Source organism: Pinus tabuliformis, chromosome 1_2 (genome assembly GCF_031772625.1).
Source record: "Pinus tabuliformis cultivar Carrire ecotype Pingquan chromosome 1_2, CPIR1, whole genome shotgun sequence".
Lineage (NCBI taxonomy): Eukaryota > Viridiplantae > Streptophyta > Pinopsida > Pinales > Pinaceae > Pinus > Pinus tabuliformis.
In genome coordinates, this window is record NC_142298.1 from 348,142,990 (window position 1) to 348,169,504 (window position 26,515).

Here is a 26,515-nt window from a genome sequence, read left to right on the forward strand (position 1 = left end):
TGTGGGTGAAAACCACCTGCTGCAACCGTCTCTGTCTTCTTTTAATAATAAGAATATTCTATTGACAATTTTTGTACTGGTGCAGTCTTATACCAGTACATAGGCTTCTACCTATAGAAAGCTACAACCTTCTCTCATTCTCCAGCTTCTACTGGAAGGGAGCTACAACCCCCTAGCTCTTGTACTAGCTGATATGATTACTAGTGTGTAGGTGCCAGCCTACAGAAGGCTACAACCTTCTATTTTCTTCCAGGGATCACGTTTCATAAATTTTCAGACTGGATCCATCAACAACATCATTCAATCATCAAATATACCTACATAAACTAATCTCCTTTTGAACCAACCACAACCGAATCAATCAATCACTCCATAAATCTGATCATTTAGAATGCTGTCACTAGAATACAGTAACCAGAAACCAAGCAATAACCCAGAACACTGCAACAGAAAATAGAAGAAACTAAAACATATTTTATAAGGTATACACTACTTCCATGTGTCAAACTTGCATGCATACGTGCTTTCCTCAAAGTGACCCAGTGTATAGATCTGCAAATCAAATTTATGATGTATATGTTGTTTTGATATGCAGAACCAGCGTGTATACACTTCTTTTCTAAAGTGAACCTGCGTACAGATCCATAAAATATGATTTAAACATAACAACTATTCCAAACTTCAGTCATACCTAGATCATCATATTTACAGACTACAACATGTGCCAGTTATTTAGATACATGATCAAACCACATAAAGATAATTCACTTCAAGCCTTAAGATCTTGATACATCATTAGATCTTATCCTTCATCAAGTGCTAAGGTTCTTCCTCGGTTCAGATCAAGCATGACACCATAAGAAAATAACCTACATATTAGATCTCACACTATATCAGATATTCGATGCTTGCACACATGGCCTAATGATCTTCTCCTCCTTTTATAGATTTAGGCCTTTCTCAATACCATGGACCAAAACCACTTAGGATCAATACCTTAGACCAAATACCTGGGGTCAATACCTCGGACCTGATACCTTGGACCAATACCATGGATCAAAATACCATCGACCAAATACTTCGGACCAAACACTTAGTTTTCCAAGGTATACACACTTTTCCTTTTGTGAAAGTGTGTGTGTACGTATACGTGACTTGTATACAGTGAACCAGTGTGTATACGTGGCTTGGTCAATGGTGAACCTTCAATAATGTGATCTGTCATCTGAGTGAGTTTCTTTTTGAACTGATTCCTTGAAGCTACCCTACATTTCATCACATTTTTAAACACTCCTGTCATGCATTCTGTCACATCTGATATCTCTTCTGTAGATTCATCTAGTTACCATATACAAGAGAGTTGTTCTGCTATAAGTAGGTTGCCATCAAGTACAACACATACATCATAATGCCAACAATCTCCCCCTTTGGACTTGATGGCAACAACCACACCAAGTCACTCTCCCCCTTTGACATCAAGGGCAAAGGGTCATGCTCCCCCTAAGTGCATGCTAAATTCTCTGATATGTTGAAGTGCTGATTGAGCTCCCATGATCGAGTCCATGCTCCCCCTGAGCATAGGCAAAGTCTGCAAAAAAAAGGATGTTCTAAAAGAAGAACATGACTCTATACATACATCACAAATGACCTTCCTATCACCAATGAATCATACATGCATCCATCTCCCAACCAAGTGGGGATATACAAAATTTGACTCATCCACCCAACCAAGTGGGGATATATCAATTGTTTATACAAGTCAAAAAAAAGAAACATTACATCATTCATCCCATGCAGAGTGGGGTTACAAATTAGGTCTTTTCATGACCGTTACATTATAAGATATACATGACATATATAAAAAAGACCAAATGTCTTAAACAAGACCATGATAGTCATCAGCAACTATCATCAGCAACATCTATCAACAGCATCCAGTCCAGCAACCTATATATGTCCATCAATAGTTCCAAAAATATCATCAACCATGTTCTCCCCCTGAACCTGTTCCACCTGTTCACTGTCAAATATGATCATTGCATATGTTAGCAAGAGATATCAAAGCATCATCATCAATCAGATATACATCAAGTGATCAACAACACTATGAGGACCAATATATCAGCAAATTGAAATCATCATCAAACAGAGCAAATAATTGACAGAACCATAGCAGACCCCCTTTTTTCCTGAGTCTGGCCCACTATTTTTCTTCAAACCAACATATACGCGACTGTGTCCATAGAAAATCACATATGTACATGACTACACTTCATGAAACTCGCGTATAACCACCTTTCTCTGAAAAATAGGATTTAACAATAGGATGATGCAGAAACTATTCCCAACTTTTGTTTGAGATATTCAAATGTCTCTCTAGGCAGTGGTTTAGTGAATATATCAGCAACCTGTTCTTTGGAGGGAACATACTCCAATTTGTCTTTTTGTTCAAGCACTTGTTCACGTAGGAAATGATATTTGATGGGTATGTGCTTGGTCTTGGAGTGCATGACTAGATTATTTGAAACACTGATGGCACTTGTATTATCACATAGAATGGAGATGGGTGGAGTACATGTGATCTGAATATCTTGCAAGGTATGCATCATGTTAGAGTCGGTCCTTACAGGCCTCCGTCAGAGATCTTTTCGCTTTTTTGCATATCATTCTTAGGTGTCTCGCTCATTCCACTTCGTTGCATTTCGCTAGGGGCATGCCATTGACTGATGAGAGGGTATGGTCGTCTTGTCTTTCCTCATGCTTGTACCTACAGGGCTAATTAAATTTCCTCAAAAATCATTAAAGTTCAGGTCACGTCATCATGGTCATAAATGATTATTTTCGTTAAAAAGAGTCTTTAGTCCTAGAATCTAGGGTTTCAAGTCTTTGGATACATGTGATAAAAGCTCGCAGGCCATGAGGTTGGTTTCAAAAGGTTCCCATTTCATATTTTTATTCTCAAAAACATTTGAAAACATTTTTAGTTCAAAACTCTGTTTTGAACTAGAAATTGTCAACTTCATTTTTTGTAATGGATGTATTTGTTTCACCATAAGAAGTTTCAAAGAAAACCTCTAATTTTTGCCAAAGCCAAATGCCAAAATTCCTGCAAAAAGTCAAGACATTCATCAGTCAAAGATTCAGAGAAAGAGTGAAAAGTCAAAGACAGAATTGCATTAAATGATAAAGTTCCAAAAGCCAAACATTATAAAAGTGGGTTATGGTTTAATGAGATATTTTATAACCCATATAAAGCATGGAAAACAGATCATTTTCACAAATTTCCCAAAGCAAAACCAAATTAGAGTGTTGAAGACAAAGTGGAAGCGTTTCAAGGATGTGGAGTTGAAGGGGAAGTGCGCGCTACACACAGAGCAGGCGCGCTATGCACAAGAAGCATGCTACGCACTGGACTTCACCGGCCAGTGCAAAATTGCATGCGCGCTATGCACATACTGCGTTCTACGCATTGGGTAAGCGCACGATGCATACAAACTCAGAGCCAAAAAAAAATTCTCCTTCATCCAAATTCATGCCAAATTGCCTCCAACTTCTTGCAAGTAGGTTCTTTACTTTGCCCAGTGAATTTTGGACATGATTATGGTGTTTTGATGTGGAGAAACAATTGTTTAATGTAAAGGGATGTAAAACCCTATGTGTATTTCCAAATTCACTTCTTAGGGTTTGAAACAAATATTAAGGACTGTTTTTTCCTGCAAACTCATTTGACAAAACTATTCTCATTGTGGCTTTCCTATGATACTTTGATACACTAAAGCATACACTGAAATTTTTTCCTTCACTATACCTATATCAGCATACATTTTGCAAACAGTCTGATTTCAGCACAATGTCAGAGATGGATTCAGTTTATGAACAGGAGTATGACAGTGATTCCACAGAAGAAATTAATGTACCACGGAGGTCTCATAAAAGTGGCAAAAGTGGTAAGCATCTCAGGGAGGAACCTACTTCTTTGGCTCAATTGCATTCTTGCTCGCTTGCAATGGATTGTTTTCGCTATCAGTCATGTTACCACTATTGTGAGCTGATTTCACAAACTCAGCATCATCATGAGCTAGCTCATCTATTTGTTCTACACTTACATGATGGCCGTGTAAATCTTGCCGGAGTAGATTTCATTCTGTCACCAGAGACCATTGCTCAGGCCACCGGAATACCAAATGTAGGAGAGGAATGGAACAAAAGACAGCAGCTAGAAAAATTCTACTATGAGCCATACATCAAACCTGGGCTTATAAGGCAGCTAAGCAGGGTATTTCCATTTAGATTCCTAAAGGATGAGTTTTCACCCTTGACGAAGCTTATCATTCGATATTTCAGTTGTGAGGGCAGATTCTCGCGCCTCTATACGTACCATATTCGTTTGTTGATGCATTTCACGAGGGTAAATATGATGAGCATTCCATACTTCATGTATCGCAATATAGAGAGGATGACATATCTTGTACAGAGGAAGACCCCAGCACAGCAGCATAGTAGTATATATCATTACACGCTGATCAAAATCATTGTGGTACAGCAGCTCACACAACAGGGCATTACTTGGGAGGATTTCATCTCCCGTGACTTCTTCACAGCGCTACAGCCGCCTCCCGAGGTAGTTCATGATGAGGGAGAGCCTTCACATCAGCTTGACATTCCTGAGACCGAGCATATCAATGCTCCAGTGTATGTGACATACCAGCGAGGCCACAGGGCCTTATTTGCAGCTACACGACGAGTACTATCTCCACATGGCATGGAAGGGGTCTCGCCTTCTTCTTCAGCACAGCTACAGGTTTAGGACAGAGGCAAGAGGCTGATGCATGAGGAGAGCCCTTTAGGAGGCCATGATATTGATGTTACACTCAGTGATGTGGATGGGAGCTATCCTGGCTTGAAACTGAAAGAGATCATCCAAAAGCAGAAGGCTGATATTGACAGCTTGAATGAGAAGTTGCTGAAGGCAGAATGAGTGATCAAATATTTGGAGCAGCGCAATAAGCAGCTAGAGGACAAGCACACACTTCTAGAGCTGTGACAAATCCGTGAAGACCGAAAGTTGGCCTGGAAAAGACCTAGCGATTTGACACCTTTTGAGCGGAAATTTTGGCTTGAGAAAATCAATCAACATCTGGAGGAGTTGTTGGAAAAGGCAAATAGAGACAAAGACATGCTCCATCATATGAAAAATCACTATTGGGCTCGCATGCACGTCGGTAAAGCAAAAATGAAAATTTTGAAGAGGAGGTTGAGCAGAGCATTAAAACGGCGAAAGAGGCCTAATCCGCTTCGGATTTTGGCTGAGGCTTCGGTGGCTGGGCATGATACATGATGGAGAGTCTTCGCTCTGAATTTGAGCAAATTCAGAGAAAATTTTGTCATTTTGAAATTTTTGGCTTGCAAAACAGATTTTTCAGCCCAACGCGTAGCGCGTCGACGCGCGCGCTTATGATTGGGACACTTGCTGGAGGAAAAATTTATAGTTTTGGATTTGTCATGGTAAGTTATGCATGCTCTAGTATGTCCAAGGCATCTCATCAAGTTCTGGATGATCAAAAGAGCCAAAAACACCATGAAAATCACCTTTCTGCCACCTTTTGCACCAGCAGGAAGCACTTGTGGGAGAATGAAGTTTTGGAGGGGAAAATGAGCTCCAAATTGGGAAATTCCACTTGGGCTGGATAGCAGACATCCAGGGCGTTCCAACCAGCTATTGTGAGATTGATTTCAATGCTGGGAAGTGCCCCAAAAGTAGGCTAAAAGGTGCGCGATGCATAGAGCTCAGGCGCGCAGCGCATAGAGATTTTTGGTCAAATTTTCATCTTCCAGCTCAGAAATTTGGCCAGTTTTCACCAGTTTCACCTTCTGATGTAATATGTGACTTATCTTGATGTAATTTGATGTATATGATGTAACTTTGGCACTTATTTACCTATTCTAGATGATTCATTCACAAAATAGCAAAAATTTAATGTAATGAATCAGTTTCCCTTCTTTTAGAGGCAGGTTGTTTGGATGCCTAGTTTTCAGCTCTATGTTTGGAATTAGTTCAAACTGCTCCTAGAAGGAGGAGCTCGACCCCTAGAGGCTAGGAGATAGGTTGGCATGGTCTATATTATGTAGATTTTTAGTCAGTAGAAGGGTTGGACTATTGGGAAAGTTTTGGCACACTATTGTACATATCTTCTGCATTTTGGCTAAGGAAAGATCAAAGTTTTTGCAGCACCTGTTGGGATTCTTGTGGTTTTCAGTTTTGATGGTGTGTTGTCTCAGTTATTTGTAAGTTATTTAATGTTTTAATGTATGCCATTCCCTTCTTTTTCTTCTTAAACTAAATGAATGAGTAAGTGAGGTAGAATCCATTGATTTCAGTGCTCTGCCTTTAAATTTGTTTAGTTTTATATGTTTTCACCAGTCTGGAGAGGATCCCTGTTTCCCCTTGCCATTTTCAGCTCCTTTTCATTCTGATCCATCCATATATCTGATCAGAAAACATCAAAGCTACTACCTACCTTGCCCTAACTTGAATTCTGCAAAGATCTGGTCTCATCCCCGAGCCCAAATTTATTTTTTCCCTTTTCTCCAACAAAACCCCAAAAGATTTAAATCAAACCTACCTATCCATTTACTAGCCTAAAATAAATATCCATTATAAGTCATCTCAGCTCCTTTGAAGACCTTTTTTCAAGATAGACCCGGAGAGAGCTCTCTCTTGTCCTCGTAGGGCTAGCTACGAGGCTGAACTTGGTTTAATGTGGCCTTGACTCTCGCCTTCCTTCAGCCTAAGGCAGATTTCAGTGCTAACATAGTGGCGACCATACTGGGGAAGAAAATGGTTTTCTTGTTGATGTCATTTGTTTTATAGCTACAGACGGAGCCTGAAGTTATGCCAGGTAGCCTTCAAAACGCTTTTGCTTTGCATCAGCGCAAGTAGATAAACACTGCTTCAGTCAATCTCCGGTCTAGCTTGTAAATGTGACATTTAACTTGTTAATTACCCCAGTACATCTGCAAATTCTAAGCTTCTGGATGATAAGTTTAGAGTTTAACAGGCTGAAAAAGTTGTTTATGTTCCTTTGATTTCTTGAAAATAACACACTGGCTTCAAAGAGATATACCAGAGCTAATCCAAATCCTAATCCTCCTCCTGTTTACGAAAATCCCAATTTGATTCCGAGACTCCTTCGTCAAGAGAGCTATGTGACTCCCGTGTTTAAATCTCATTCATGTCCTACAATTTTTAAGTATCTTGAAGAACTTGATTTTGACGAGAAGTTTGAATTGTCGCTGTTTAAAACCAAATCCGAAAGTGCTCTTGGTTCTCTAGTTCCAAATCTTGACTTTGCTGTAGCTCTTGAAGTTGAAAGAAACAATAAATTAATTGAAAATTTTATCTTGCGGCACCTTCAGAGAGACATTCAGTTTTCAAATCTTGCTGATTTCCTAGAAGCTGCATCTGCACATATTGGATCTTCTATCACGGCTTCCACCTCGAAAATTCCCATCGAACCGCCTTTCATTCCCACTATTCCCCTGCAACCTATAATCACATATCAAAAGTCTGCAGTAAATTCTCCTTCTTCATCCCACATTGCTTCTCCTCCGCATACACCTCCTCATACTCCTCATACTTCAGTTACATCCACTCCTCCAACAACCCCCAGACCAAATCCGCCAAGAGCAATGGCTGCTCGGTTTGCACCTCTCACTCTGCCTCAAGTTTTGAATGACATGCCCGCAGATTATCAAAGCAAAATTCCTTTGTTTGATGGCACACCTCAGAATATCACAGCTCAGCAACATGTCGACAAAATGATGGATTTCTTCGATCTCCATGAGATTGATGAAGAGAATGTGACCACGAGGTTATTCGTGCAGACCTTTGGTGGTGAGGTAAGGAAATGGTTCAGAGCTTTGCCAGCCAGAAGTGTTCCTACATTAGAAGATCTGAAGAGACAGTTTTTGGAACATTGGGAAGTAAAGAAAGATTCTCTACAAATCAAATCTGAATATACTAAGATCAAACAAAATGTTGGAGAGTCCGTTCAAGACTATTGCATTAGATTTAATGTGGTGTATAATGCAATTCCAGATGATTTAAAACCAACTAGAAAATCAGGGTTGCTTAAGTTCCCGGATGGTTTTGATCCGGACATGGCTTATCAATTAAGGGAGAGAGATCCACCTACCTTAGAAGAAATGCAGAAAATTGTCGTTAGTGTTGAGGCAAATTTGAATGATAAAAGAGCTAGAATGAAAGCCGAGAAGAAAGTCTCAATAAAAGAAGAAGCCTCTACATCAGACCAAGTTCTCTGCAAGGTAGAAAATATGATTGAAAGGTTAGCTCTTGATAAGCCTGAACCGCAGATTCGAAATCCTAATTTTTGTGGCTAGCAGCAGGCTCAATTCAAGATCAAACAGTGTGAGCAGCGAGCACAAGAAACGGCAGCACAACAGTAGCAAGTAAAGACACCTCTTCAACAGAATTTTGTTGGCCAAGAATCAGATGATGAAGATAATGTAGTTGGAGAAGAAAATCACTTCTTTACTCCTGATGATATGCCCACATTTATCACTGAAGATGATGAAAATGCAGTAAGTTCAGCAGTGCAGCATGATGCAGATTTTATCTTGGCAAATGATACAGTTCTCGAGGAAGAGTCGGATGAGTATCAGAGAGGTTATATGCATGCTTTTTCCACCCAACAGCGTCAGTATTCACTTAGAAATAGAAATGTTCCCATCAATCTAGTCCAGAAAATAAAGGAAGTTCCAGCATCTAAAGATGAAACACGAGTTGCCCCAAAGAAAGGAAAAGAAAGTGCTGATCCTATTACTAGCAAGCTTCCACCAGCAAATGAAAGGGTAAATCAGCCCATTGTATCAAAGGATAAAGTTGAAGAGAAAGATGTTCCAACTAAAGAGATGGAAAAGATTTCTATTTTTAGTTTAGAAAATGAAATTTCTAAACAGAAGGTATCCATTCCCTTGACTGATCTCATGAAGAACGACAGCTATAGAGGTCAAATCTTCAAAATTCTGAATTTTGACCCAATGTCCGATATGGTGAGTGTGGAGGATGATCAACCGGAATTGATATTTGGACCAGCATTGAGTGGTGAGTCTGAAGTACCTTCTTTTTATATCAGTTTGAGAGTGCATGAGTTTGTGTTGCATAATGCTATGTTTGATTCTGGTGCCTCTCACAATCTTATGCCGAAAGCTATCATGGAGAAGTTGGGTTTGGACATAACCAGGAAATATCATGATCTTTATTCATTTGATTCTAGCAGGGTGAGATGTATAGGGCTTATTAAAGACTTGGTTGTAAGTTTGGATCAGATCCCCGCAAAGAATGTCTTGATGGATGTTGTCGTAGCTGACATTCCTCCTCGCTTTGGTATGCTCCTTTCCAGATCTTGGGGAGCAAAATTGCAAGGGACAATATAGCTTGATTTCTCCTATGCAACGATTCCCATGTTTGTCCAAATGAGAAAGTTGTACCGGGAATAGAAAATGAAATACATGATCACCAGCAAGGAGAAACCAATTAATCATTCGGTTAATTATGTACATACAGATCTAGAGTCTTTTGTTTTGTATTCAAATAGTTTCAATGATATTGATAGTCATCTAGTTGTAGTAGATGATATTCCAGAAATTGCAGAGAATTTCAGAGAAGTTTTGAAGAAAGAACGATAGGAACAGCAAAGCACCATTGAGCAATCAGCTGGAGGTAAGGGACAGCAAGCAGAAAAAATACAGCAAACAGCATTTCAGCACTTGGCAGAAGAGGAAGATGGTTTGTGGACCATGGATTTTGATGGAGCAGTGGGAAATGACGGTGCTGGGATTGGTATTTGGGTACATAGTCCTTTTTCTACCTCAGACAAAGTGCCTAGTAATGTGTGGGTATGTTCTTACAAGCTTGCTTTTGATTGTTCGAACAATGAAGCTGAGTACGAAGCTTTGATTGCTGGCCTGAAAATTCTAAGAAAGCTGAATGATAAGAGGATTGCAGTATATGGTGACTCCGAGTTGGTGATTAAGCAAGTTAAAGGCGAATATCAAACAAAACATCCTCGGATGCGGGCATACCGAAACGCTGTTCTAGATATCCTGAAGGTGTTTTCAGATTATACATTGACGTGTGTGCCTCGTATTCAAAATAGCATTGCAGATGCACTTGCTAAGGCAGCCAGTAATTTGAATATTCCTATGAACTCAAGCAATAAATTTGAAATCCATGTGAAGCACCATCCGACTGTCCCGGACAATCAGAGACATTGGCAAGTTTTCCAAGATGATGAGGAGATTAATGATTTTCTGCAAAACAAAGGTAAGTTCAAGGATACTTCAATGGATGTAGAGCATGATGATGGTAAATATGATGTGCAGATAAATCAAATGGAAGTGTTGCAGCTCAAGGACAATGTGATTCCTAAAGGCTTGATACCTTTAGAGGAGCTCTTTGATCATGATGACATAGCCCGCAAACCAACATTGCAGCCAACAGAAAAGGGAGTTGAAGACGTGAATCTTGGAACAGCCGAGCATCCGAAGATGGTAAAGCTCTCCAAAGCATTGCCACCGAAGGTAAAGGCCAAATATATCAGTTTGTTGTCATCTTTTGCCAATGTGTTTGCTTGGGACTATTCTGATTTGAAGACATATGATACAAATATAATTCAGCATACCATTCCTATTAAGCCTAATCAAAAACCTTTCAGACAAAAGTTAAGAAGGCTTAATCCAAAATTGCTGCCATCAATTGAGAAGGAGATAAATAGGTTGTACAAATCAGGAATTATTCTTCCCATCCGCTTTTCTGATTGGATATCTAATTTGGTGCCTATGCGAAAGAAGACCGGTGAGATTCGTTTGTGCATTGATTTCCGAAATCTCAACAAAGTTTCATTGAAGGATAATTATTCGCTGCCCAAAATGGATCACATACTACAGCGAGTAGTTGGAGCATCACGCATGTCACTACTCGATGGTTATTCCGGATATAACCAGATTTTAGTCCATGAAGATGACTGGGACAAAACAACGTTCACCACTCGGTGGGGAACCTTTCATTATGCGAAAATGCCTTTTGGGTTGAAAAATGCAGGTGCTACATTTCAGCGAGCAATGGACTTGGCTTTCGCTAATGAGAAAGATGTCTTCTTAGTGGTGTACCTTGATGATTTGACCGTGTTTTCCAAATTAGATGATGAACACTTGCTTCATTTAAAAATTGTCTTTGAAAAGTGCAGAAAATATGGTGTGTCGTTGAATCCTAAGAAGAGTTTGTTTGCCATGGATGAAGGCAAACTACTTGGGCACATTATCTCAAAGGATGGCATTCGTATCAATCCAGCACGTGTGGAAGCAATTCGGCAAATTGGCTTGCCCCATAATAAGAAGGAGATTCAATCGTTCAATGGTAAGATGAATTTTTTGCGTCGTTTTGTTCCTAATCTTGCTGAGCATCTTATGGAGATTACAAACATGCTTAGCAAGGACAGCCAAGTGTCATGGACGGAAGAGGCTGTGAAATCTTTCAATTTAGTTAAATTGGTTCTTTCTTCAGCTCTGGTTCTAATCAACCTGGATTATACTCAGGATTTTATATTGTTTTCTTTTGCTTCGGAGCATACTATGGCAGCTGTGTTAATGCAGAAAAAAGATGAGCATGAGAGACCCATTGCTTTTTTCAGCCGGACCATAAGAGATGCTACTTTGAAATAAAACATTATTGAGAAACAAGCCCTTGCACTTGTAAAAGCACTGAAAGATTTCCGTGTGTACATTCTGCATTCTCATACTTTAGCTTATGTTCCTAATGCTTCTGTCAAAGATGTTTTGGTTCAGACCGACCCGGAGGGAAGGTGTGGCAAATGGATAGCAACTTTTCTAGAGTATGATGTGGAGATAAGGCCCACAAAGCTTGTTAAAGGTCAGGGATTAGAGAAATTGATGGCTGAATCAAATCTGCACGTCTTAGACATAAATCTAATCGTTTCCTTGTCTGATGAAAATGAGGAAAGTTCTTCGCTTCAGGTATCAGAAATGTTTGTTCTTTCTCCATGGTATTCGGATATCATATATGTACTTCAAAATTTGTCTGCACCACCTGGTATGGCTAGAAACAAAGCGAGAACTCTTAAGTTGAAGGCTGCTAAGTTTTGTGTTTTGAATTCTGCACTTTATTGGAAAGATCCTGGTGGCATTTTGTTAAATTGTTTGGTGGAAGAAGAAGCGAAGCAGGTCATAGAAGATTTCCATAAAGGGGATTGTGGCGGTCACCTTTTTTAGAAAACAACGACAAATAAAATTTTGAGGGATGGATACTATTGGCCGACATTGTTTGCTGATGTGTTTAAGGCTATCAAGAGCTGTCATAATTGCCAGATTTTTGAAGGGAAACAAAAATTACAGCCTTTGCCACTTAGGCCCATTGAGGTGAGTGCCCCTTTTCAGCAGTGGGGGTTGGATTTTATTGGTGAAATTCATCCTTCTTCTTCAGGTCAGCATAGATGGATCCTCACGGGAATGGATTACTTTACAAAATGGATCGAAGCAATTCCCACCTTGCAAGCTACGGATGCGGTAATAGTTTCATTCCTTGAGAATAATATTTTGTCTCGTTTTGGTTGCCCGAATAAATTAATAACTGATAATGCAGCAGCTTTCAAATCCAAGAGGATGGTTGAGTTTTGTAGTAAATATCATATTACTTTGGGGCATTCAACTGCCTATCATCCGCAAGGCAATGGATTGGCGGAGTCTTCCAATAAATCTTTGGTTAATATCATTAAGAAAATGCTGGAAATGAACAAGAAAAGTTGGCATAAGAAGTTGGTACATGCACTTTGGGCAGATCGAGTGAGTCAAAAGAAATCTATTGGGATGTCTCCTTTCGAGTTGGTGTATGGAGTGGACACAATGTTTCCTTCATCTCTAGCTGTCCCAGTAGTCAAATTGCTTCAAGAAGCAGGCAGCGAGGAGGATCCTATGCAGCGAAGACTTAATCAGATGATTCATTTACAATAAACACGGGAGGAAGTCTTTCAGAACACATTCAAGTTACAGGAATGCATAAAGAAGATCTACGACAAAAAAGTTGAAACAGATAAATTTCAGCTGGATGAGATAGTTTTGAGGTGGGATGCTCGGAATGAAGATAAGGGAAAGCACAGCAAATTTGAAAACCTATGGAAGGGTCCTTTTAAGATTGCAGTGTATCGTGGTCAGAACACTTTTCTTCTCAAGGAAATGAATGGAGATGATTGTCTTGGGGGGCTGATCAACGGTCAGCTGCTCAAGCGGTACCATTCTTGAGTATTTTCTGCTGATTTCATTATCATTGTATATACCATTTTACTTTTGTTTCATTGCAAGAGTGTACTAATCTCTTTTCTTCAGTCTAGGGCCTGTGGAGAAGGTAATAATTCGGAAGAAGAAGATCAATTTGGTTTGCAGTTTGTTAAGTCAGTTTGTTTAGTCAATTTAGTTTTAAGTCGGAGTTGGTCTCAGTCAGTCTTCAATTAAGTTTTCAATCAATAAATATGTCAAAAGATTCTGTGTTGTCTGTTGAAATAATGACTCCATAGCCCAATGGATGAAAGGCACTGTCTAGCTATCCCAAAGATCTGCCATTCTTGGCACCTCTTTGGAGCTACCATCCCCATTGGAGCCAATGTTAGAGTCGGTCCTTACAGCCCTCTGTCAGAGATCTGTTCACTTTTTTGCATATCATTCTTAGGTGTCTCGCTCATTCCACTTCGTTGCATTTTGCTAGGGGCATGCCATTGACTGATGAGAGGGTCTGGTCGTCTTGTCTTTCCTCATGCTTGTACCTGCAGGGCTAATTAAAATTCCTCAAAAATCACTGAAGTTCAGGTCACGTCATCATGGTCATAAATGATTATTTTCGTTAAAAAGAGTCTTTAGTCCTAGAGTCTAGGGTTTCAAGTCTTTGGATACATGTGATAAAAGCTCGCAGGCCATGAGGTTGGTTTCGAAAGGTTCCCATTTCATATTTTTATTCTCAAAAACATTTGAAAACATTTTTAGTTCAAAACTCTGTTTTGAACTAGAAATTGTCAAATTTATTTTTTGTAATGGATGTATTTGTTTCACCATAAGAAGTTTCAAAGCAAGCCTCTAATTTTTGCCAAAGCCAAATGCCAAAATTCCTGCAAAAAGTCAAGACATTCATCAATCAAAGATTCAGAGAAAGAGTGAAAAGTCAAAGACAGAATTGCATTAAATGATAAAGTTCCAAAAGCCAAACATTATAAAAGTGGGTTATGGTTTAATGAGATATTTTATAACCCATATAAAGCATGGAAAACAAATCGTTTTCACAAATTTCCCAAAGCAAAACCAAATTAGAGTGTTGAAGACAAAGTGGAAGCGTTTCAAGGTTGCGGAGTTGAAGGGAAGTGCACGCTACGCACAGAGAAGGCGCGCTATGCACAAGAAGCACGCTACGCAATGGGCTTCATCGGCCTGTGCAAAATTGCATGCGCACTACGCACATACTGCGCGCTACGCATTGGGTAAGTGCACGACGCATACAAAATCACAGCCAAAAATTTTTGCTCCTTCGTCCAGATTCATGCCAAATTGCCTCCAACTGCTTGCAAGTAGGTTCTTTACTTTGCCCAGTGAATTTTGGACATGATTATGGTGTTTTGATGTGGAGAAACAATTGTTTAATGTAAAGGGATGTAAAACCCTATGTGTATTTCCAAATTCACTTCTTAGGGTTTGAAACAAATATTAAGGATTGTTTTTTCATGCAAACTCATTTGATAAAACTATTCTCATTGTGGCTTTCCTATGATACTTTGATACACATGTGACACATTTGAGGTATCAACATACATTTTGTAAACAGTCTGATTTCAGCACAATGTTAGAGATGGATTCAATTTATGAACGGGAGTATGACAGTGATTCCACATCAGAAATTAATGTACCACGGAGGTCTCATAAAAGCGGCAAAAGTGGTAAGCATCTCAAGGAGGAACCTACTTCTTTGGCTCAATTGCATGCTTGCTCGCTTGCAATGGATTGTTTTTGCTATCAGTCATGTTACCACTATTGTGAGCTAATTTCACAAACTCAGCATCATCATGAGCTAGCTCGTCTATTTGTTCTACACTTACATGATGGCCGTGTAAATCTTGCCGGAGTAGATTTCGTTCTGTCACCAGAGACCATTGCTCAGGCCACCGAAATAACAAATGTAGGAGAGGAATGGAACAAAAGACAGCAGCTAGAAAAATTGTACTATGAGCCATACATCAAACCTGGGCTTATAAGGCAACTAAGCAGGTTATTTCCATTCAGATTCCTAAAGGATGAGTTTGCACCCTTGATGAAGCTTATCATTCGATATTTCAGTTGTGAAGGCAGATTCTCGCGCCTCTATACATACCATATTCGTTTGTTGATGCATTTCACGAGGGTACGTATGATGAGCATTCCATACTTCATGTATCGCAATATAGAGAGGATGACATATCTTGTACAGAGGAAGACCCCAGCATAGAAGCATAGCATATATATCATTACGTGCTGATCAAAATCATTGTGGTACAGCAGCTCACAAAGCAGGGCATTACTTTGGAGGATTTCATCTCCTGTGACTTATTCACAATGCTACAGCCGCCTCCTGAGGTAGTTCATGATGAGGGAGAGCCTTCACATCAGCTTGACATTCCTGAGACCAAGCATATCAATGCTCCAATGTATGTGACATACCAGCGAGGCCACAGGGCCTTATTTGCAGCTACACAACGAGTACTATCTCCACATGGCATGGAAGGGGTATCACCTTCTTCTTCAGCATAGGTACAGGTTCAGGACAGAGGCAAGAGGCCGATGCATGAGGAGAGCCCTTTAGGAGGCCATGATATTGATGATACACTCAGTGATGTGGATGGGAGCTATCCTGGCTTGAAATTGAAAGAGATCATCCAAAAGCAGAAGGCTGAGATTGATAACTTGAATGAGAAGTTGCTGAAGGCAGAATGGGTGATCAAATATTTGGAGCAGCGCAATAAGCAGCTAGAGGACCAGCACACACTTCTAGAGTTGTGACAAATCTGTGAAGACCGAAAGTTGGCCCGGAAAAGACCTGGCGATTTGACACCTTTTGAGCGGCAATTTTGGCTTGAGAAAATCAATCAACATCTGGAGGAGTTGTTGGCGAAGGAAAATAGAGACAAAGACATGCTCCATCATATGAAACATCACTCTTGGGCTCGCATGCACGTCGGTAAAGCAAAAATAAAGATTTTGAAGAGGAGGTTGAGCAGAGCATTAAAACGGCGAAAGACGCCTAATCCACTTCGGATTTTGGCTGAGACTTCAGTGGCTGGGCATGATACATGATGAAGGGTCTTCACTCCGAATTTGAGCAAATTCGGAGAAAATTTTGTGATTTTGAAAATTTTGGCTTGCAAAACAGACTTTTCAGCCCAACGCGTAGTGCATCGACGCGCGCACTTACAATTGGGACACTTGCTGGAGGAAAACTTTATAGTTTTAGATTTGTCATGGTAAGTTCTGCATGCTCTAGTATGGCCAAGGCATTTCATCAAGTTCTGGATGATCAAAAGTGCCAAAAACACCATGAAAATCACCTTTCTACCACCTTTTGCACCAGCAGGAAGAACTTGTGGGAGAATGAAGTTTTGGAGTGGCAAATGAGCTCCAAATTGGGAAATTCCACTTGGACTAGATAGCAGACATCCAGGGCTTTCCAACCAGCTATCGTGATCTTGATTTCGATGCCGGGAAGTGCCCCAAAAGTAGGCTGAAAGGCGTGCGATACATAGAGCTCAGGCGCACGGCGCATAGAGATTTTTGGTCAAATTTTCATCTTCTAGCTCAGAAATTCGGCCAGTTTTCACAAGTTGCACCTTCTGATGTAATATGTGACTTATCTTGATGTAATTTGATGTATATGATGTAAATTGGGCACTTATTTACCTATTCTAGATGATTCATTCACAAAATAGCAAAAATTTATTGTAATGAATCAGTTTCCCTTCTTTTAGAGGCAGGATGTTTGGATGCCTAGTTTTCAGCTCTATGTTTGGAATTAGTTCAAACTGCTCCTAGAAGGAGTAGCTCGACCCCTAGAGGCTAGGAGATAGGTTGGCATGGTCTATATTATGTAGATTTTCAGTCAGTAGAAGGGTTGGACTATTGGGAAAGTTTTGGCACACTATTGTACATATCTTATGCATTTTGGCTAAGGAAAGATCAGAGATTTTGCAGCACCTGTTGGGATTCTTGTGGTCTTCAGTTTTGATGGTGTGTTCTCTCAGTTATTTTGTAAGTTCTTTAATGTTTTAATGTATGCCATTCCCTTCTTTTGCTTCTGAATCTAAATGAATGAGTAAGTGAGGTAGAATCCATTGATTTCAGTGCTCTACCTTTAAATTTGTTTAGTTTTATATGTTTACACCAGTTTGGAGAGGATCCCTATTTCCCCTTGCCCTTTTCAGCTCCTTTTCATTCTGATCCATCCATATATCTGATAAAAAGACATCAAAGCTAATACCTACCTTGCCCCAACTTGAGTTCTGCAAAGATCTGGTCTCATCCCCAAGCCCAAATTTATTTTTTCCCTTTTCTCCAACAAAACCCCAAAAGATTTAAATCGAACCTACCTATCCATTTACTAGCCTAAAATCAATATCCATTATAAGTCATCTCAGCTCCTTTGAAGACTTTTTGCCGAGATAGACCCAGAGAGAGCCCTCTCGTGTCCTCGTAGGGCTAGCTACGAGGTTGAACTTGGTTTGATGTGGCCTTGAATCTCGCCTTCCTTCAGCCTAAGGCAGATTTCAGTGCTAACACATCATACAAAGTAATTGTGTGCAGCAAGATGCAGTAGCCATGTATTCTGCTTCAGCTGTAGATAATGCAATTGAACTTTGTTTCTTGTTGAACCAAGACATCAACCTGGAACCCATATAGAATGCACCACCACTAGTGCTTTTTCTGTCATCAACACTTGCTACCCAATCTGCATCTGTATATGCATGAAGTGTAAGATCTGTATCTCTAGGATACCATAGACCAAAGTTCTATGTTCCTTGAAGATATTTGATGATCCTTTTGACTACTTGAAAGTGAGATTCCTTTGGATTTTCTTGGAATCTTCCAACTATTCCCACTGCATGCATGATGTCCGGTCGGCTACTTGTAAGATAAAGCAGACTGCCAATCATGGATCTGTAGGTTGGTTGATGTACCGATGCTGATTCATCATTTGAGCTGAGACTACATCCTGTTACCATTGGAGTACATACTGGTTTAGAATCTTCCATGTCGTACTTTTTCAGGATCTGTATGAGATATTTGGTTTGTGAGAGAAAAATACCATCTTTATTTTGTTGAACTTGTAGACCAAGAAAGTAGGTAAGCTCACCAAGCAAGGACATTTCAAATTCTTGCTGCATTACTAAAGAAAAATTATGACTCATGGATTCTTTATTGCTACCAAAAATGATATCTCAACGTACATAACAATTATTAGCAATTTATTAGTGTCCATCTTTGTATATAGATTACTATCTGCTGACCCCTTTGAAAAACCCTGTTGGTGGAGATATTTGTCAAGATGGTAATACCATGCCTTCGGAGCTTGTTTTAGACCATAGAGAGCTTTCCTGAGTTTGCATACAAGTTTTGCATCATTTCAAAGAATGAATCCTTCTGGTTGTTCAATATAGACTTCTTCTTCTAAGTTTCCATTAAGAAAGGAAGACTTTATATCCATTTGGTATACTTTGAATTTCTGAAAACTAGAAAGAGCAAGAAACATTTTGATGGCTTCAAGTCTAGCAAAAGGTGCAAAAGTTTCTTCAAAATCTATACCTTCTTGTTGAGCATATCCTTTACAAACAAGTCTGGCCTTGTTTCTAATAACTTCTCCATTTTCATTCAGCTTGTTTTTGAATATCCATTTAGTTCCTATGATATTCTTATCATGAGGTCTAGGAACTAATTCCCAAGTATTATTCTTTTCAATTTTCTGAAGTTCTTCATTCATGGCCTTGACCCAAAATTCATTTTTGCATGCTTCATTTACATTTTGAGGTTTAGTGGAAGATAGTAATGCTAGATAGCTTGAAGCTTCGTAATGGTTCTTCTAGTCTGCACACCTGCCCCTTTTTCCCCTAAAATTTGAGCTTTTGGATGATTTTTTTGAATATACCTGGACGAAGTTTTTTCTTCTATCATTATCTCTTCTTCTAGTGCTTCATTGGTTTCTTCTTTAGAATTAGTGTGATTTGATGTGGCAAAATGATCCTCATCTTCTTCATTGTCATAATCTTCGGTTTTTATCTGTTTAGGATTTTTGCATGCTTTTTCAACCACAACATCAATACTTTCAATAACTTTCGCAAGTCTTTTATTGTAACATTTATATCCTTTACTTCAGGAAGAGTAGCCAAGAAGAATACCTTCATCTATTGTGGGTTCAAACTTACCAATTTTTTCATCAATGCTTTTGATGTAACATTTGCTTCCAAAAACTTTGAAGTATTTTAAAGTAGGAGTCTTACCATACCAAAGTTCATGTGGAGTTTGAGTGTTGTTTACCCGAACATTTGCTTGGTTGAGAATAGTGATGGCGAAGAATGCATCTTCACCCTAGAAGGTTGCAAGAGTTCCAGATTCATCTAGCATAGCACAAGCCATTTGTTGAATAGTTTTGTTAATCCTTTCTACCACTCCATTTTGTTGAGGAGTCCTTGCGGTGGAGAACTACCTTTTTATTACATGTTGTTCACAAAAGTCAAAGAATTCATCTGAGATAAATTCCCCTCCTCGATCAGATCTTAGGCATTTGATTTTACGATCTGATTCATTTTCAACCAAAGCTTTGAAAGCTTTAAACTTTTCAAATGCTTCATCTTTATGCTTTAGAAGACCTATCCAACACATTCTGGAAAAATCATCAATGAACAATATAAAGTATTCTTCTCCATGAAGTGACCTTTTCCTTGATGGACCACATAAATCAGTATGAACAAGTTCAAGAGGCTTACTAGCTGACCCTTCCTTTTTGATGAATTGAGATCTGGTTTGCTTACCGAATTGACATGATTTGCATATAGTATTTTCACAAATGTTGATATCTGGAAGATCACGAACAAATTGGAATCTGCATGCTTTTCTTATTTGAGAAAAGCTTAGATGTCCCAATCTTCTGTGCCATAGATAGTTTTCATCATTTTTTCTTAGATAGCACTGTTTGTGTCCTCCCTTGAGTATGTATAGGTTGTTTGGAGTTCTTGTCCCTTTAATCACGGTTTCTCCTGTATCATGCTCACGAACAACACATCATTTGATCGAAACACTACTTCATTTCCTTGATCACACATTTGACTCACACTCAAAAGATTATGCTTTAAGCCATCAACATACATAACATTCCCAGCTTTAACTTTTTCTTTGAAGAAAACAAAGCCTTTACCTTTTATGACAACAGGAGTGTCGTTTCCAAATGAGACACTCTTTTCCTTTTCTAAGGCATTATATGAGTGTAGTTTTTCTCTGTCACCTATCATGTGTTTCAAGCATCCACTATCGATGTACCACTGGTTTTCTTGTCCTTTTCCATTCAAGGCTATACCACATCTTTCTATTTGCGGTTCTTTTTTTCTCCATATTTTGGGATTTAATAAAGTTTGCTCCTTTTGAGCTATTTGCTGAAATTTACTCATGCATTCAGACTCTTCATGGCCAAAGTTGTTATAGATTGAGCATTCTATTTCATTTTCAAGAAGAGAAAAGTTATTCTAGGAACTTTTCTTGATCCCTGTCACATTCCTCTGATTTCGTGCTTCTCTAGTCATGATAGTTTTGTAAGCAACACATTGAGCAGCTTTGTGTCCAAAATTATTACATGAGAAACATTGACCATTAAAAAAGTTCCTGCGATTATCGAATCTACTGACCTGTTGATTGTAGTTTCTATTGATATTATTTGAAGCAAATTGAGTACGATTTACCTGAGGTTGATTGTGGCTTCTGTTCATCCTTGAAGTAAATTGAGCCTGATTCACCTAGTGATCTACATTATGCCTTTGCTGACGATTGTTGAACTGTTCACTGCTCTTTGCTGCATCAAGATAGATTTTAGTGGAGTTTTGCGACTTCTATGATTGAGATGTTTCTTCAGTGTATCCAAGACCTATCTTTATCAAAAGAGAGCACTACACTTTGATAATTTCATTTAAGGTTTCTAATCCTTTAGCAAATCTAAGATTGAGAACTTTTGTTTTCTCAAGATCCTTTCTTAGACCGACAATTTCACATTCTAGCTTTTCATTGTGTTTTTCTCTTTCAGCAAGTTGGTATGTCAAGTTATCTATAATCATATTATTTTCTTCTAAATAGATTTTGAGTTTAGAGATTTCTTCATAAAGGTCATCTTCATCTAAAGCATCCAAAAAATCACCATCTTCATAAGCCATTAGAATTCTATAGTCATTACTATTTTCATCTTCATCACTATTTGATAAACCATCGCTATCTTCATGAATATAATAGCTCTTTTTACTTACACTTTGTTTTCTATTCCATTTTGTAGATTCCTTCTCTTTATCATATTTATCTTTATGAGGACATTTGGCAGTATAATGACTAACTCTACCACAGGCAAAACATTTGAAAGGTAGTTTACCTTTGAATCTTCCGGAACCCCGTTGAAGCTTCTTGACAAAGTTTGCTTCCTTGTCTTCTTCTGAACTATGTCCTAATGCGGCTTCTCTCATATCTGATGGACCTTCTTTTCTCATCTCAAAGGAAGTTAATATTCCGTTAAGCTGTGTCATAGTAATAGTCTGCAGATCCTGCTTTTCTTCTATGGCAGATACTTTTGATTCAAATTTAGTAGATAAGGATCTTAAAACTTTTCCAACTAAGGTAACTTCCTTTATCTCTTCACCTAGATTCTTCATGCAATTAACAATCTCATCTATACGTAAGAAGTAACTAGCTATACTTTCATCATTGTGCATCTTGAGAGTTTCACATTGAATTATGAGAGTTTGCAGTTTAGCACATTTTATCTGAGAGTCACCTTCATAGCTTAGAATGATTTTGTCCCATATTTCTTTGGCTGATTTGAGCTGCATAACTTTGACAAACTCTGATTGTGATAGACTTCCCAATAATGTATTGACGGCTTGGCATTGGTTTCATATTGTTTTTTACGTGCTGTATCTGTAGGAATTGCTGATGGAAATGTATATCCTCCTTCCACGATTTCCTAGACATCTATTCCAAGAGATTGAAGATAGGTTGTGTTTCTTACCTTCCAATAAACAAAGTTGCTCCCATCAAAGATTGGCAGTCCGATGGATCCCCCGCTTTCTTGATTACTCATGATGATGGATCTTCCTTCAAGCGATCAAGCTTCTTCTGAAGAACCTAGATCTGATACCAATTGTTGGAAATAATACTGAGAGGGGGGGTGAATTAGTATTATAAAATCAAAAAAATTTCATTTCCATAATCAGATTCATATACGCTACTTTATTTAAGGGAACTCAAGTGTACACACAACTATGTTTAATGCAACTAGCGTATATCTAGCAAACTTCTGATTCAGTTAATTCATCATATGTGTATCTTTAATCAGTGCATCAGAACTTCATTACCCATATAAACAGTAACAAGGTGCAGTAAAAACATAACGGATCATCACACATAAGAAACACACATGAACACCAAGATATAAGGTGGAAACCCAATGTGTGTGAAAACCACTTGCTGCAATCGTCTGTCTTCTTTTAATAATAAGAATATTCTGTTTACAATTTTTGTACTGTTGCAGTCTTATACCAGTACGCAGGCTTCTACCTGCAGAAAGCTGCAACCTTCTCTCATTCTCCAACTTCTACTGGAAGGGAGCTACAACCCCCTAACTCTTGTACTAGCTGATATGATTACTAGTACGTAGGTGCCGACCTACAAAAGGCTACAACCTTCTCTTTTCTTCCAGGGACCATGCTTCATAAATTTTCAGACTGGATCCATCAACAACATCATTCAATCATCAAATATATCTACATCAACCAATCTCCTTTTGAACCAACCACAACCGAATCAATCAATCATTCCATCAATCTGATCATTCAGAATGTTGTCACCAGAATACAGTAGCCAAAACCAAAGTAATAACCCAAAACACTGCAACAACAAAGAGAAACAACTAAAACATATTTTACAAGGTATACGCTATTTTGATATGCAGAACTAGCATGTATACACTTATTTTCTAAAGTGAACTTGCATACAGATCTGTAAAAGATGATTTAAACATAAAAACTATTCCAAACTTTAGTCATACCCAAATCATCATATTTACAGACTACAACATGTGCCAGTTATTCAGAGACATGATCAAACCACATAAAGATAATTCACTTCAAGCCTTAAGATCCTGATACATCATTAGATCTTATCCTTCATCAAGTGCTAAGGTTCTTCCTTGATTTAGATCAAGCATGACACCATAAGCCAATAACCTGCATATTAGATCTCACACTATATCAGATATTCGATGTTTGCACGCTTGGCCTAATTATCTTCTCCTCCTTTTATAGATTTAGGCCTTTCTCAATACCATGGACCAAAATCACTTAGGAACAATACCTTGGACCAAATACTTGAGGTCAATACCTCGGACCCGATACCTTGGACCAATACCATGGATCAAAATACCATGAACCAAATACTTTGGACCAAATACTTAGTTTTCCAAGGAATATGTGCTTTTCCTTTTGCGAAAGTGCGTGTGTATGTATACGGGACTTGTATATAGTGAATCCACATGTATACGTGGCTTGGTCAATGGTGAACCTGCGTATACCTCTCTTTCTTCATTCTGTGTAGTCTGATCTGTAACTCTATGCTGTTAACCTGCAGTACTGTGAGCTGTCATCTGAGTGAGTTGTTTTCTGAACTGATTCCTTGAAGCTACCCTGCATTTCATCACATTTGTAAACACTCCTGTCATGCATTCTATCACATCTAATATCTCTTCTGTAGATTCATCTAGTTACCATATATAAGAGTGTTGTTCTGCTACAAGTAGGTTTCCATCAAGTAAAACACATACATCATAATGCCAACATAAATGACCTACAAACCCTAAAATCAATCCAATTTCACTCAAACACTTGAAAGCTCAAAAAGATAAGAATTTGCTAACCAAATATGTTAATCGGTCGAAACACTAATAAATCTAATCACAATGGAGAAGACAAAGGACCTCAGGGGCTCAGACACACTAGATTTTGACAAAGAAACCCTAATTTTTTTCCTAACTTTGATATCAATGCGCTTGTTATGGCCGAACTGGCACTGAATAGGGGATCAATGTGATTGTTTTAAAGGAAAACGCACTAGTAGTGCGACTATCAGAGAAAAAATGCACTGGGCGAGGAAAAAGGTAAAAAATAAAAAATATTTCCGCAAACACTCCAGAGTTAGCACTAGAAGGTAGTAATAAGTGATTGTTCAAACTTAAACAAACTCAAACTAACTGAGAACTTGATGGTCAGTCAAACTGATCAAGAGACTAGATGGAAAAAGAGGATGAAGAGGCTATAGCTTCCTCAGCAGAGTCACCATTTTGTTGTAAAGGTAAATCCCCTTTTTGGACAGAGGTGATCCCTCTAGCCCAATGAATGGTTCTAGCAAAAAACTAAACAAACTAACATAGACTTTCCTAGCTTATATTTAATGAATCTAGAGAGAAGGAGAAACCTACCTCGCTCTGATGCTAATCACTCAATCCTTTGAAGATGACTTTGATTCCTTTGCTTCCAGCCCTTCTCTATACTTGTTCTTCACATCTGAGTACCTACAAGAAAGATAAAAAAGAAATAGAAGATACAAGAGCATATATGGCATACATCAAACATAAGCTACTTAATAGATCAAGGTGTATTAAGCTAAAAGTGTAAACATTTACAAAATTATGGAAAGTGAACATCAGATGTATATATTAATGAGCTAAAAAGGGAAGCATAAAACCTATGCCTTGATGTTGGAGACCTCCTTTTGGTGGATATCCAAGTCCAAGCAAAGAATCTTCAAGCACTCCTTCTCCAAGTTAGAATGGGCATCATTTGGGCATAATCTCAGTATAGGAATGCAAGCAATAAATGACCAACCATTTGGGGATGGAAGGGAGTTGATTTATAGAAAGGGAGAGGGACTTAGGGATCCACAAAAGAGGGAGGAAGGTGTTAGTGTCAGTATCTTCATCCCTCCGTTAAAGATCAAATTCTCTTGTTTCATTGCATATTAGGTGTCTCGCTCAGTCATCGCATTCCATTAGGAGCATGGATCATCTTACGGTAGTGGCTTGTTGTACATTTTCCCTCATGTCCTTTACCTGCTGGCTCATTTCCATTCATCAAGATCATCTGCAGTCACTTTTTGTCTTCAAATTTGCAAAAGCCTTTTTTTAGGGTTTCAGTTTCATTAGGTCTAGGGTTTCATCAAAAAGGTCTTCAAAATCTCCAATAATAGCCAGCAGGCACGTGAGGAGGCTGAATACAGTTCCAGTATCAATAAATTTCACTTGGAAATGTATTTTTCCTCAAAATAGAGTGAAATGTATTTTTCCTCAAAACTCTGTTTTAAGGAAAAACAAAGTATTTTAGATTTTATTTGTATAAATTCATGTATTTTCAATTCTTTCATATGTACATCACTTCAGTGGCAACCCTGCTCAGCTTACCAAGCTTCAGTAGCTCCATCCCCTACAAGGAAAACAAAGATCAAGTCATTCAGTTCATCAAAAGGCTCAAATAAAGCAAACTACTCAAAAAATAGAGGTGAAAAACAAAGTCACATTGCAAACATTATAAAAGTGGGTTTTTATGAATCAAAAATTAAAAATCTCCTTGTATATAAATCATTTTCTCAATTCAAAAGCTCATTTTCATTCAAAGAACAAGGTTGAGCAAAGTGAAGGCCGTGTTTGAGCAAAGGAAGTGGAACTGGAGAAAAACTGTCCAAATTTGTGGGCGCGACGCATTGGGTGAGTACCGCAGCACATACAAGAGGCGCAGTGCATACAGTCACTTTCCTCAGTGTTAATTTGAATTGGCACGACGCACATAGGAGGTGCATCACGTTGGGTTTGAGTTGCAGCGCATAGAGCTGCCAAGCCCATTTCACTCAAAAACTCCCTCAAATTGCTAAAATCGCTCAAAACGTTCAGTGTGCAAGTTAAGTTCTCTTCCTTGCTAGTGAATGAGTTTTTCATACAATTTATGGTGGTTATGTAAAAGAAAATCAAACCCTACTTCCTTGCCATTTCTCAAGAAACTATTGCCTAGGGTTTGCATTGGTCATTTTGGCTGCCAAGTTCATCCTACTACTCCCTCACATTTCACTTCTCCACTCATTTTCCCAAGTTATACCTCATTCCATAACTCTCGCATTCCCAAAACTCATT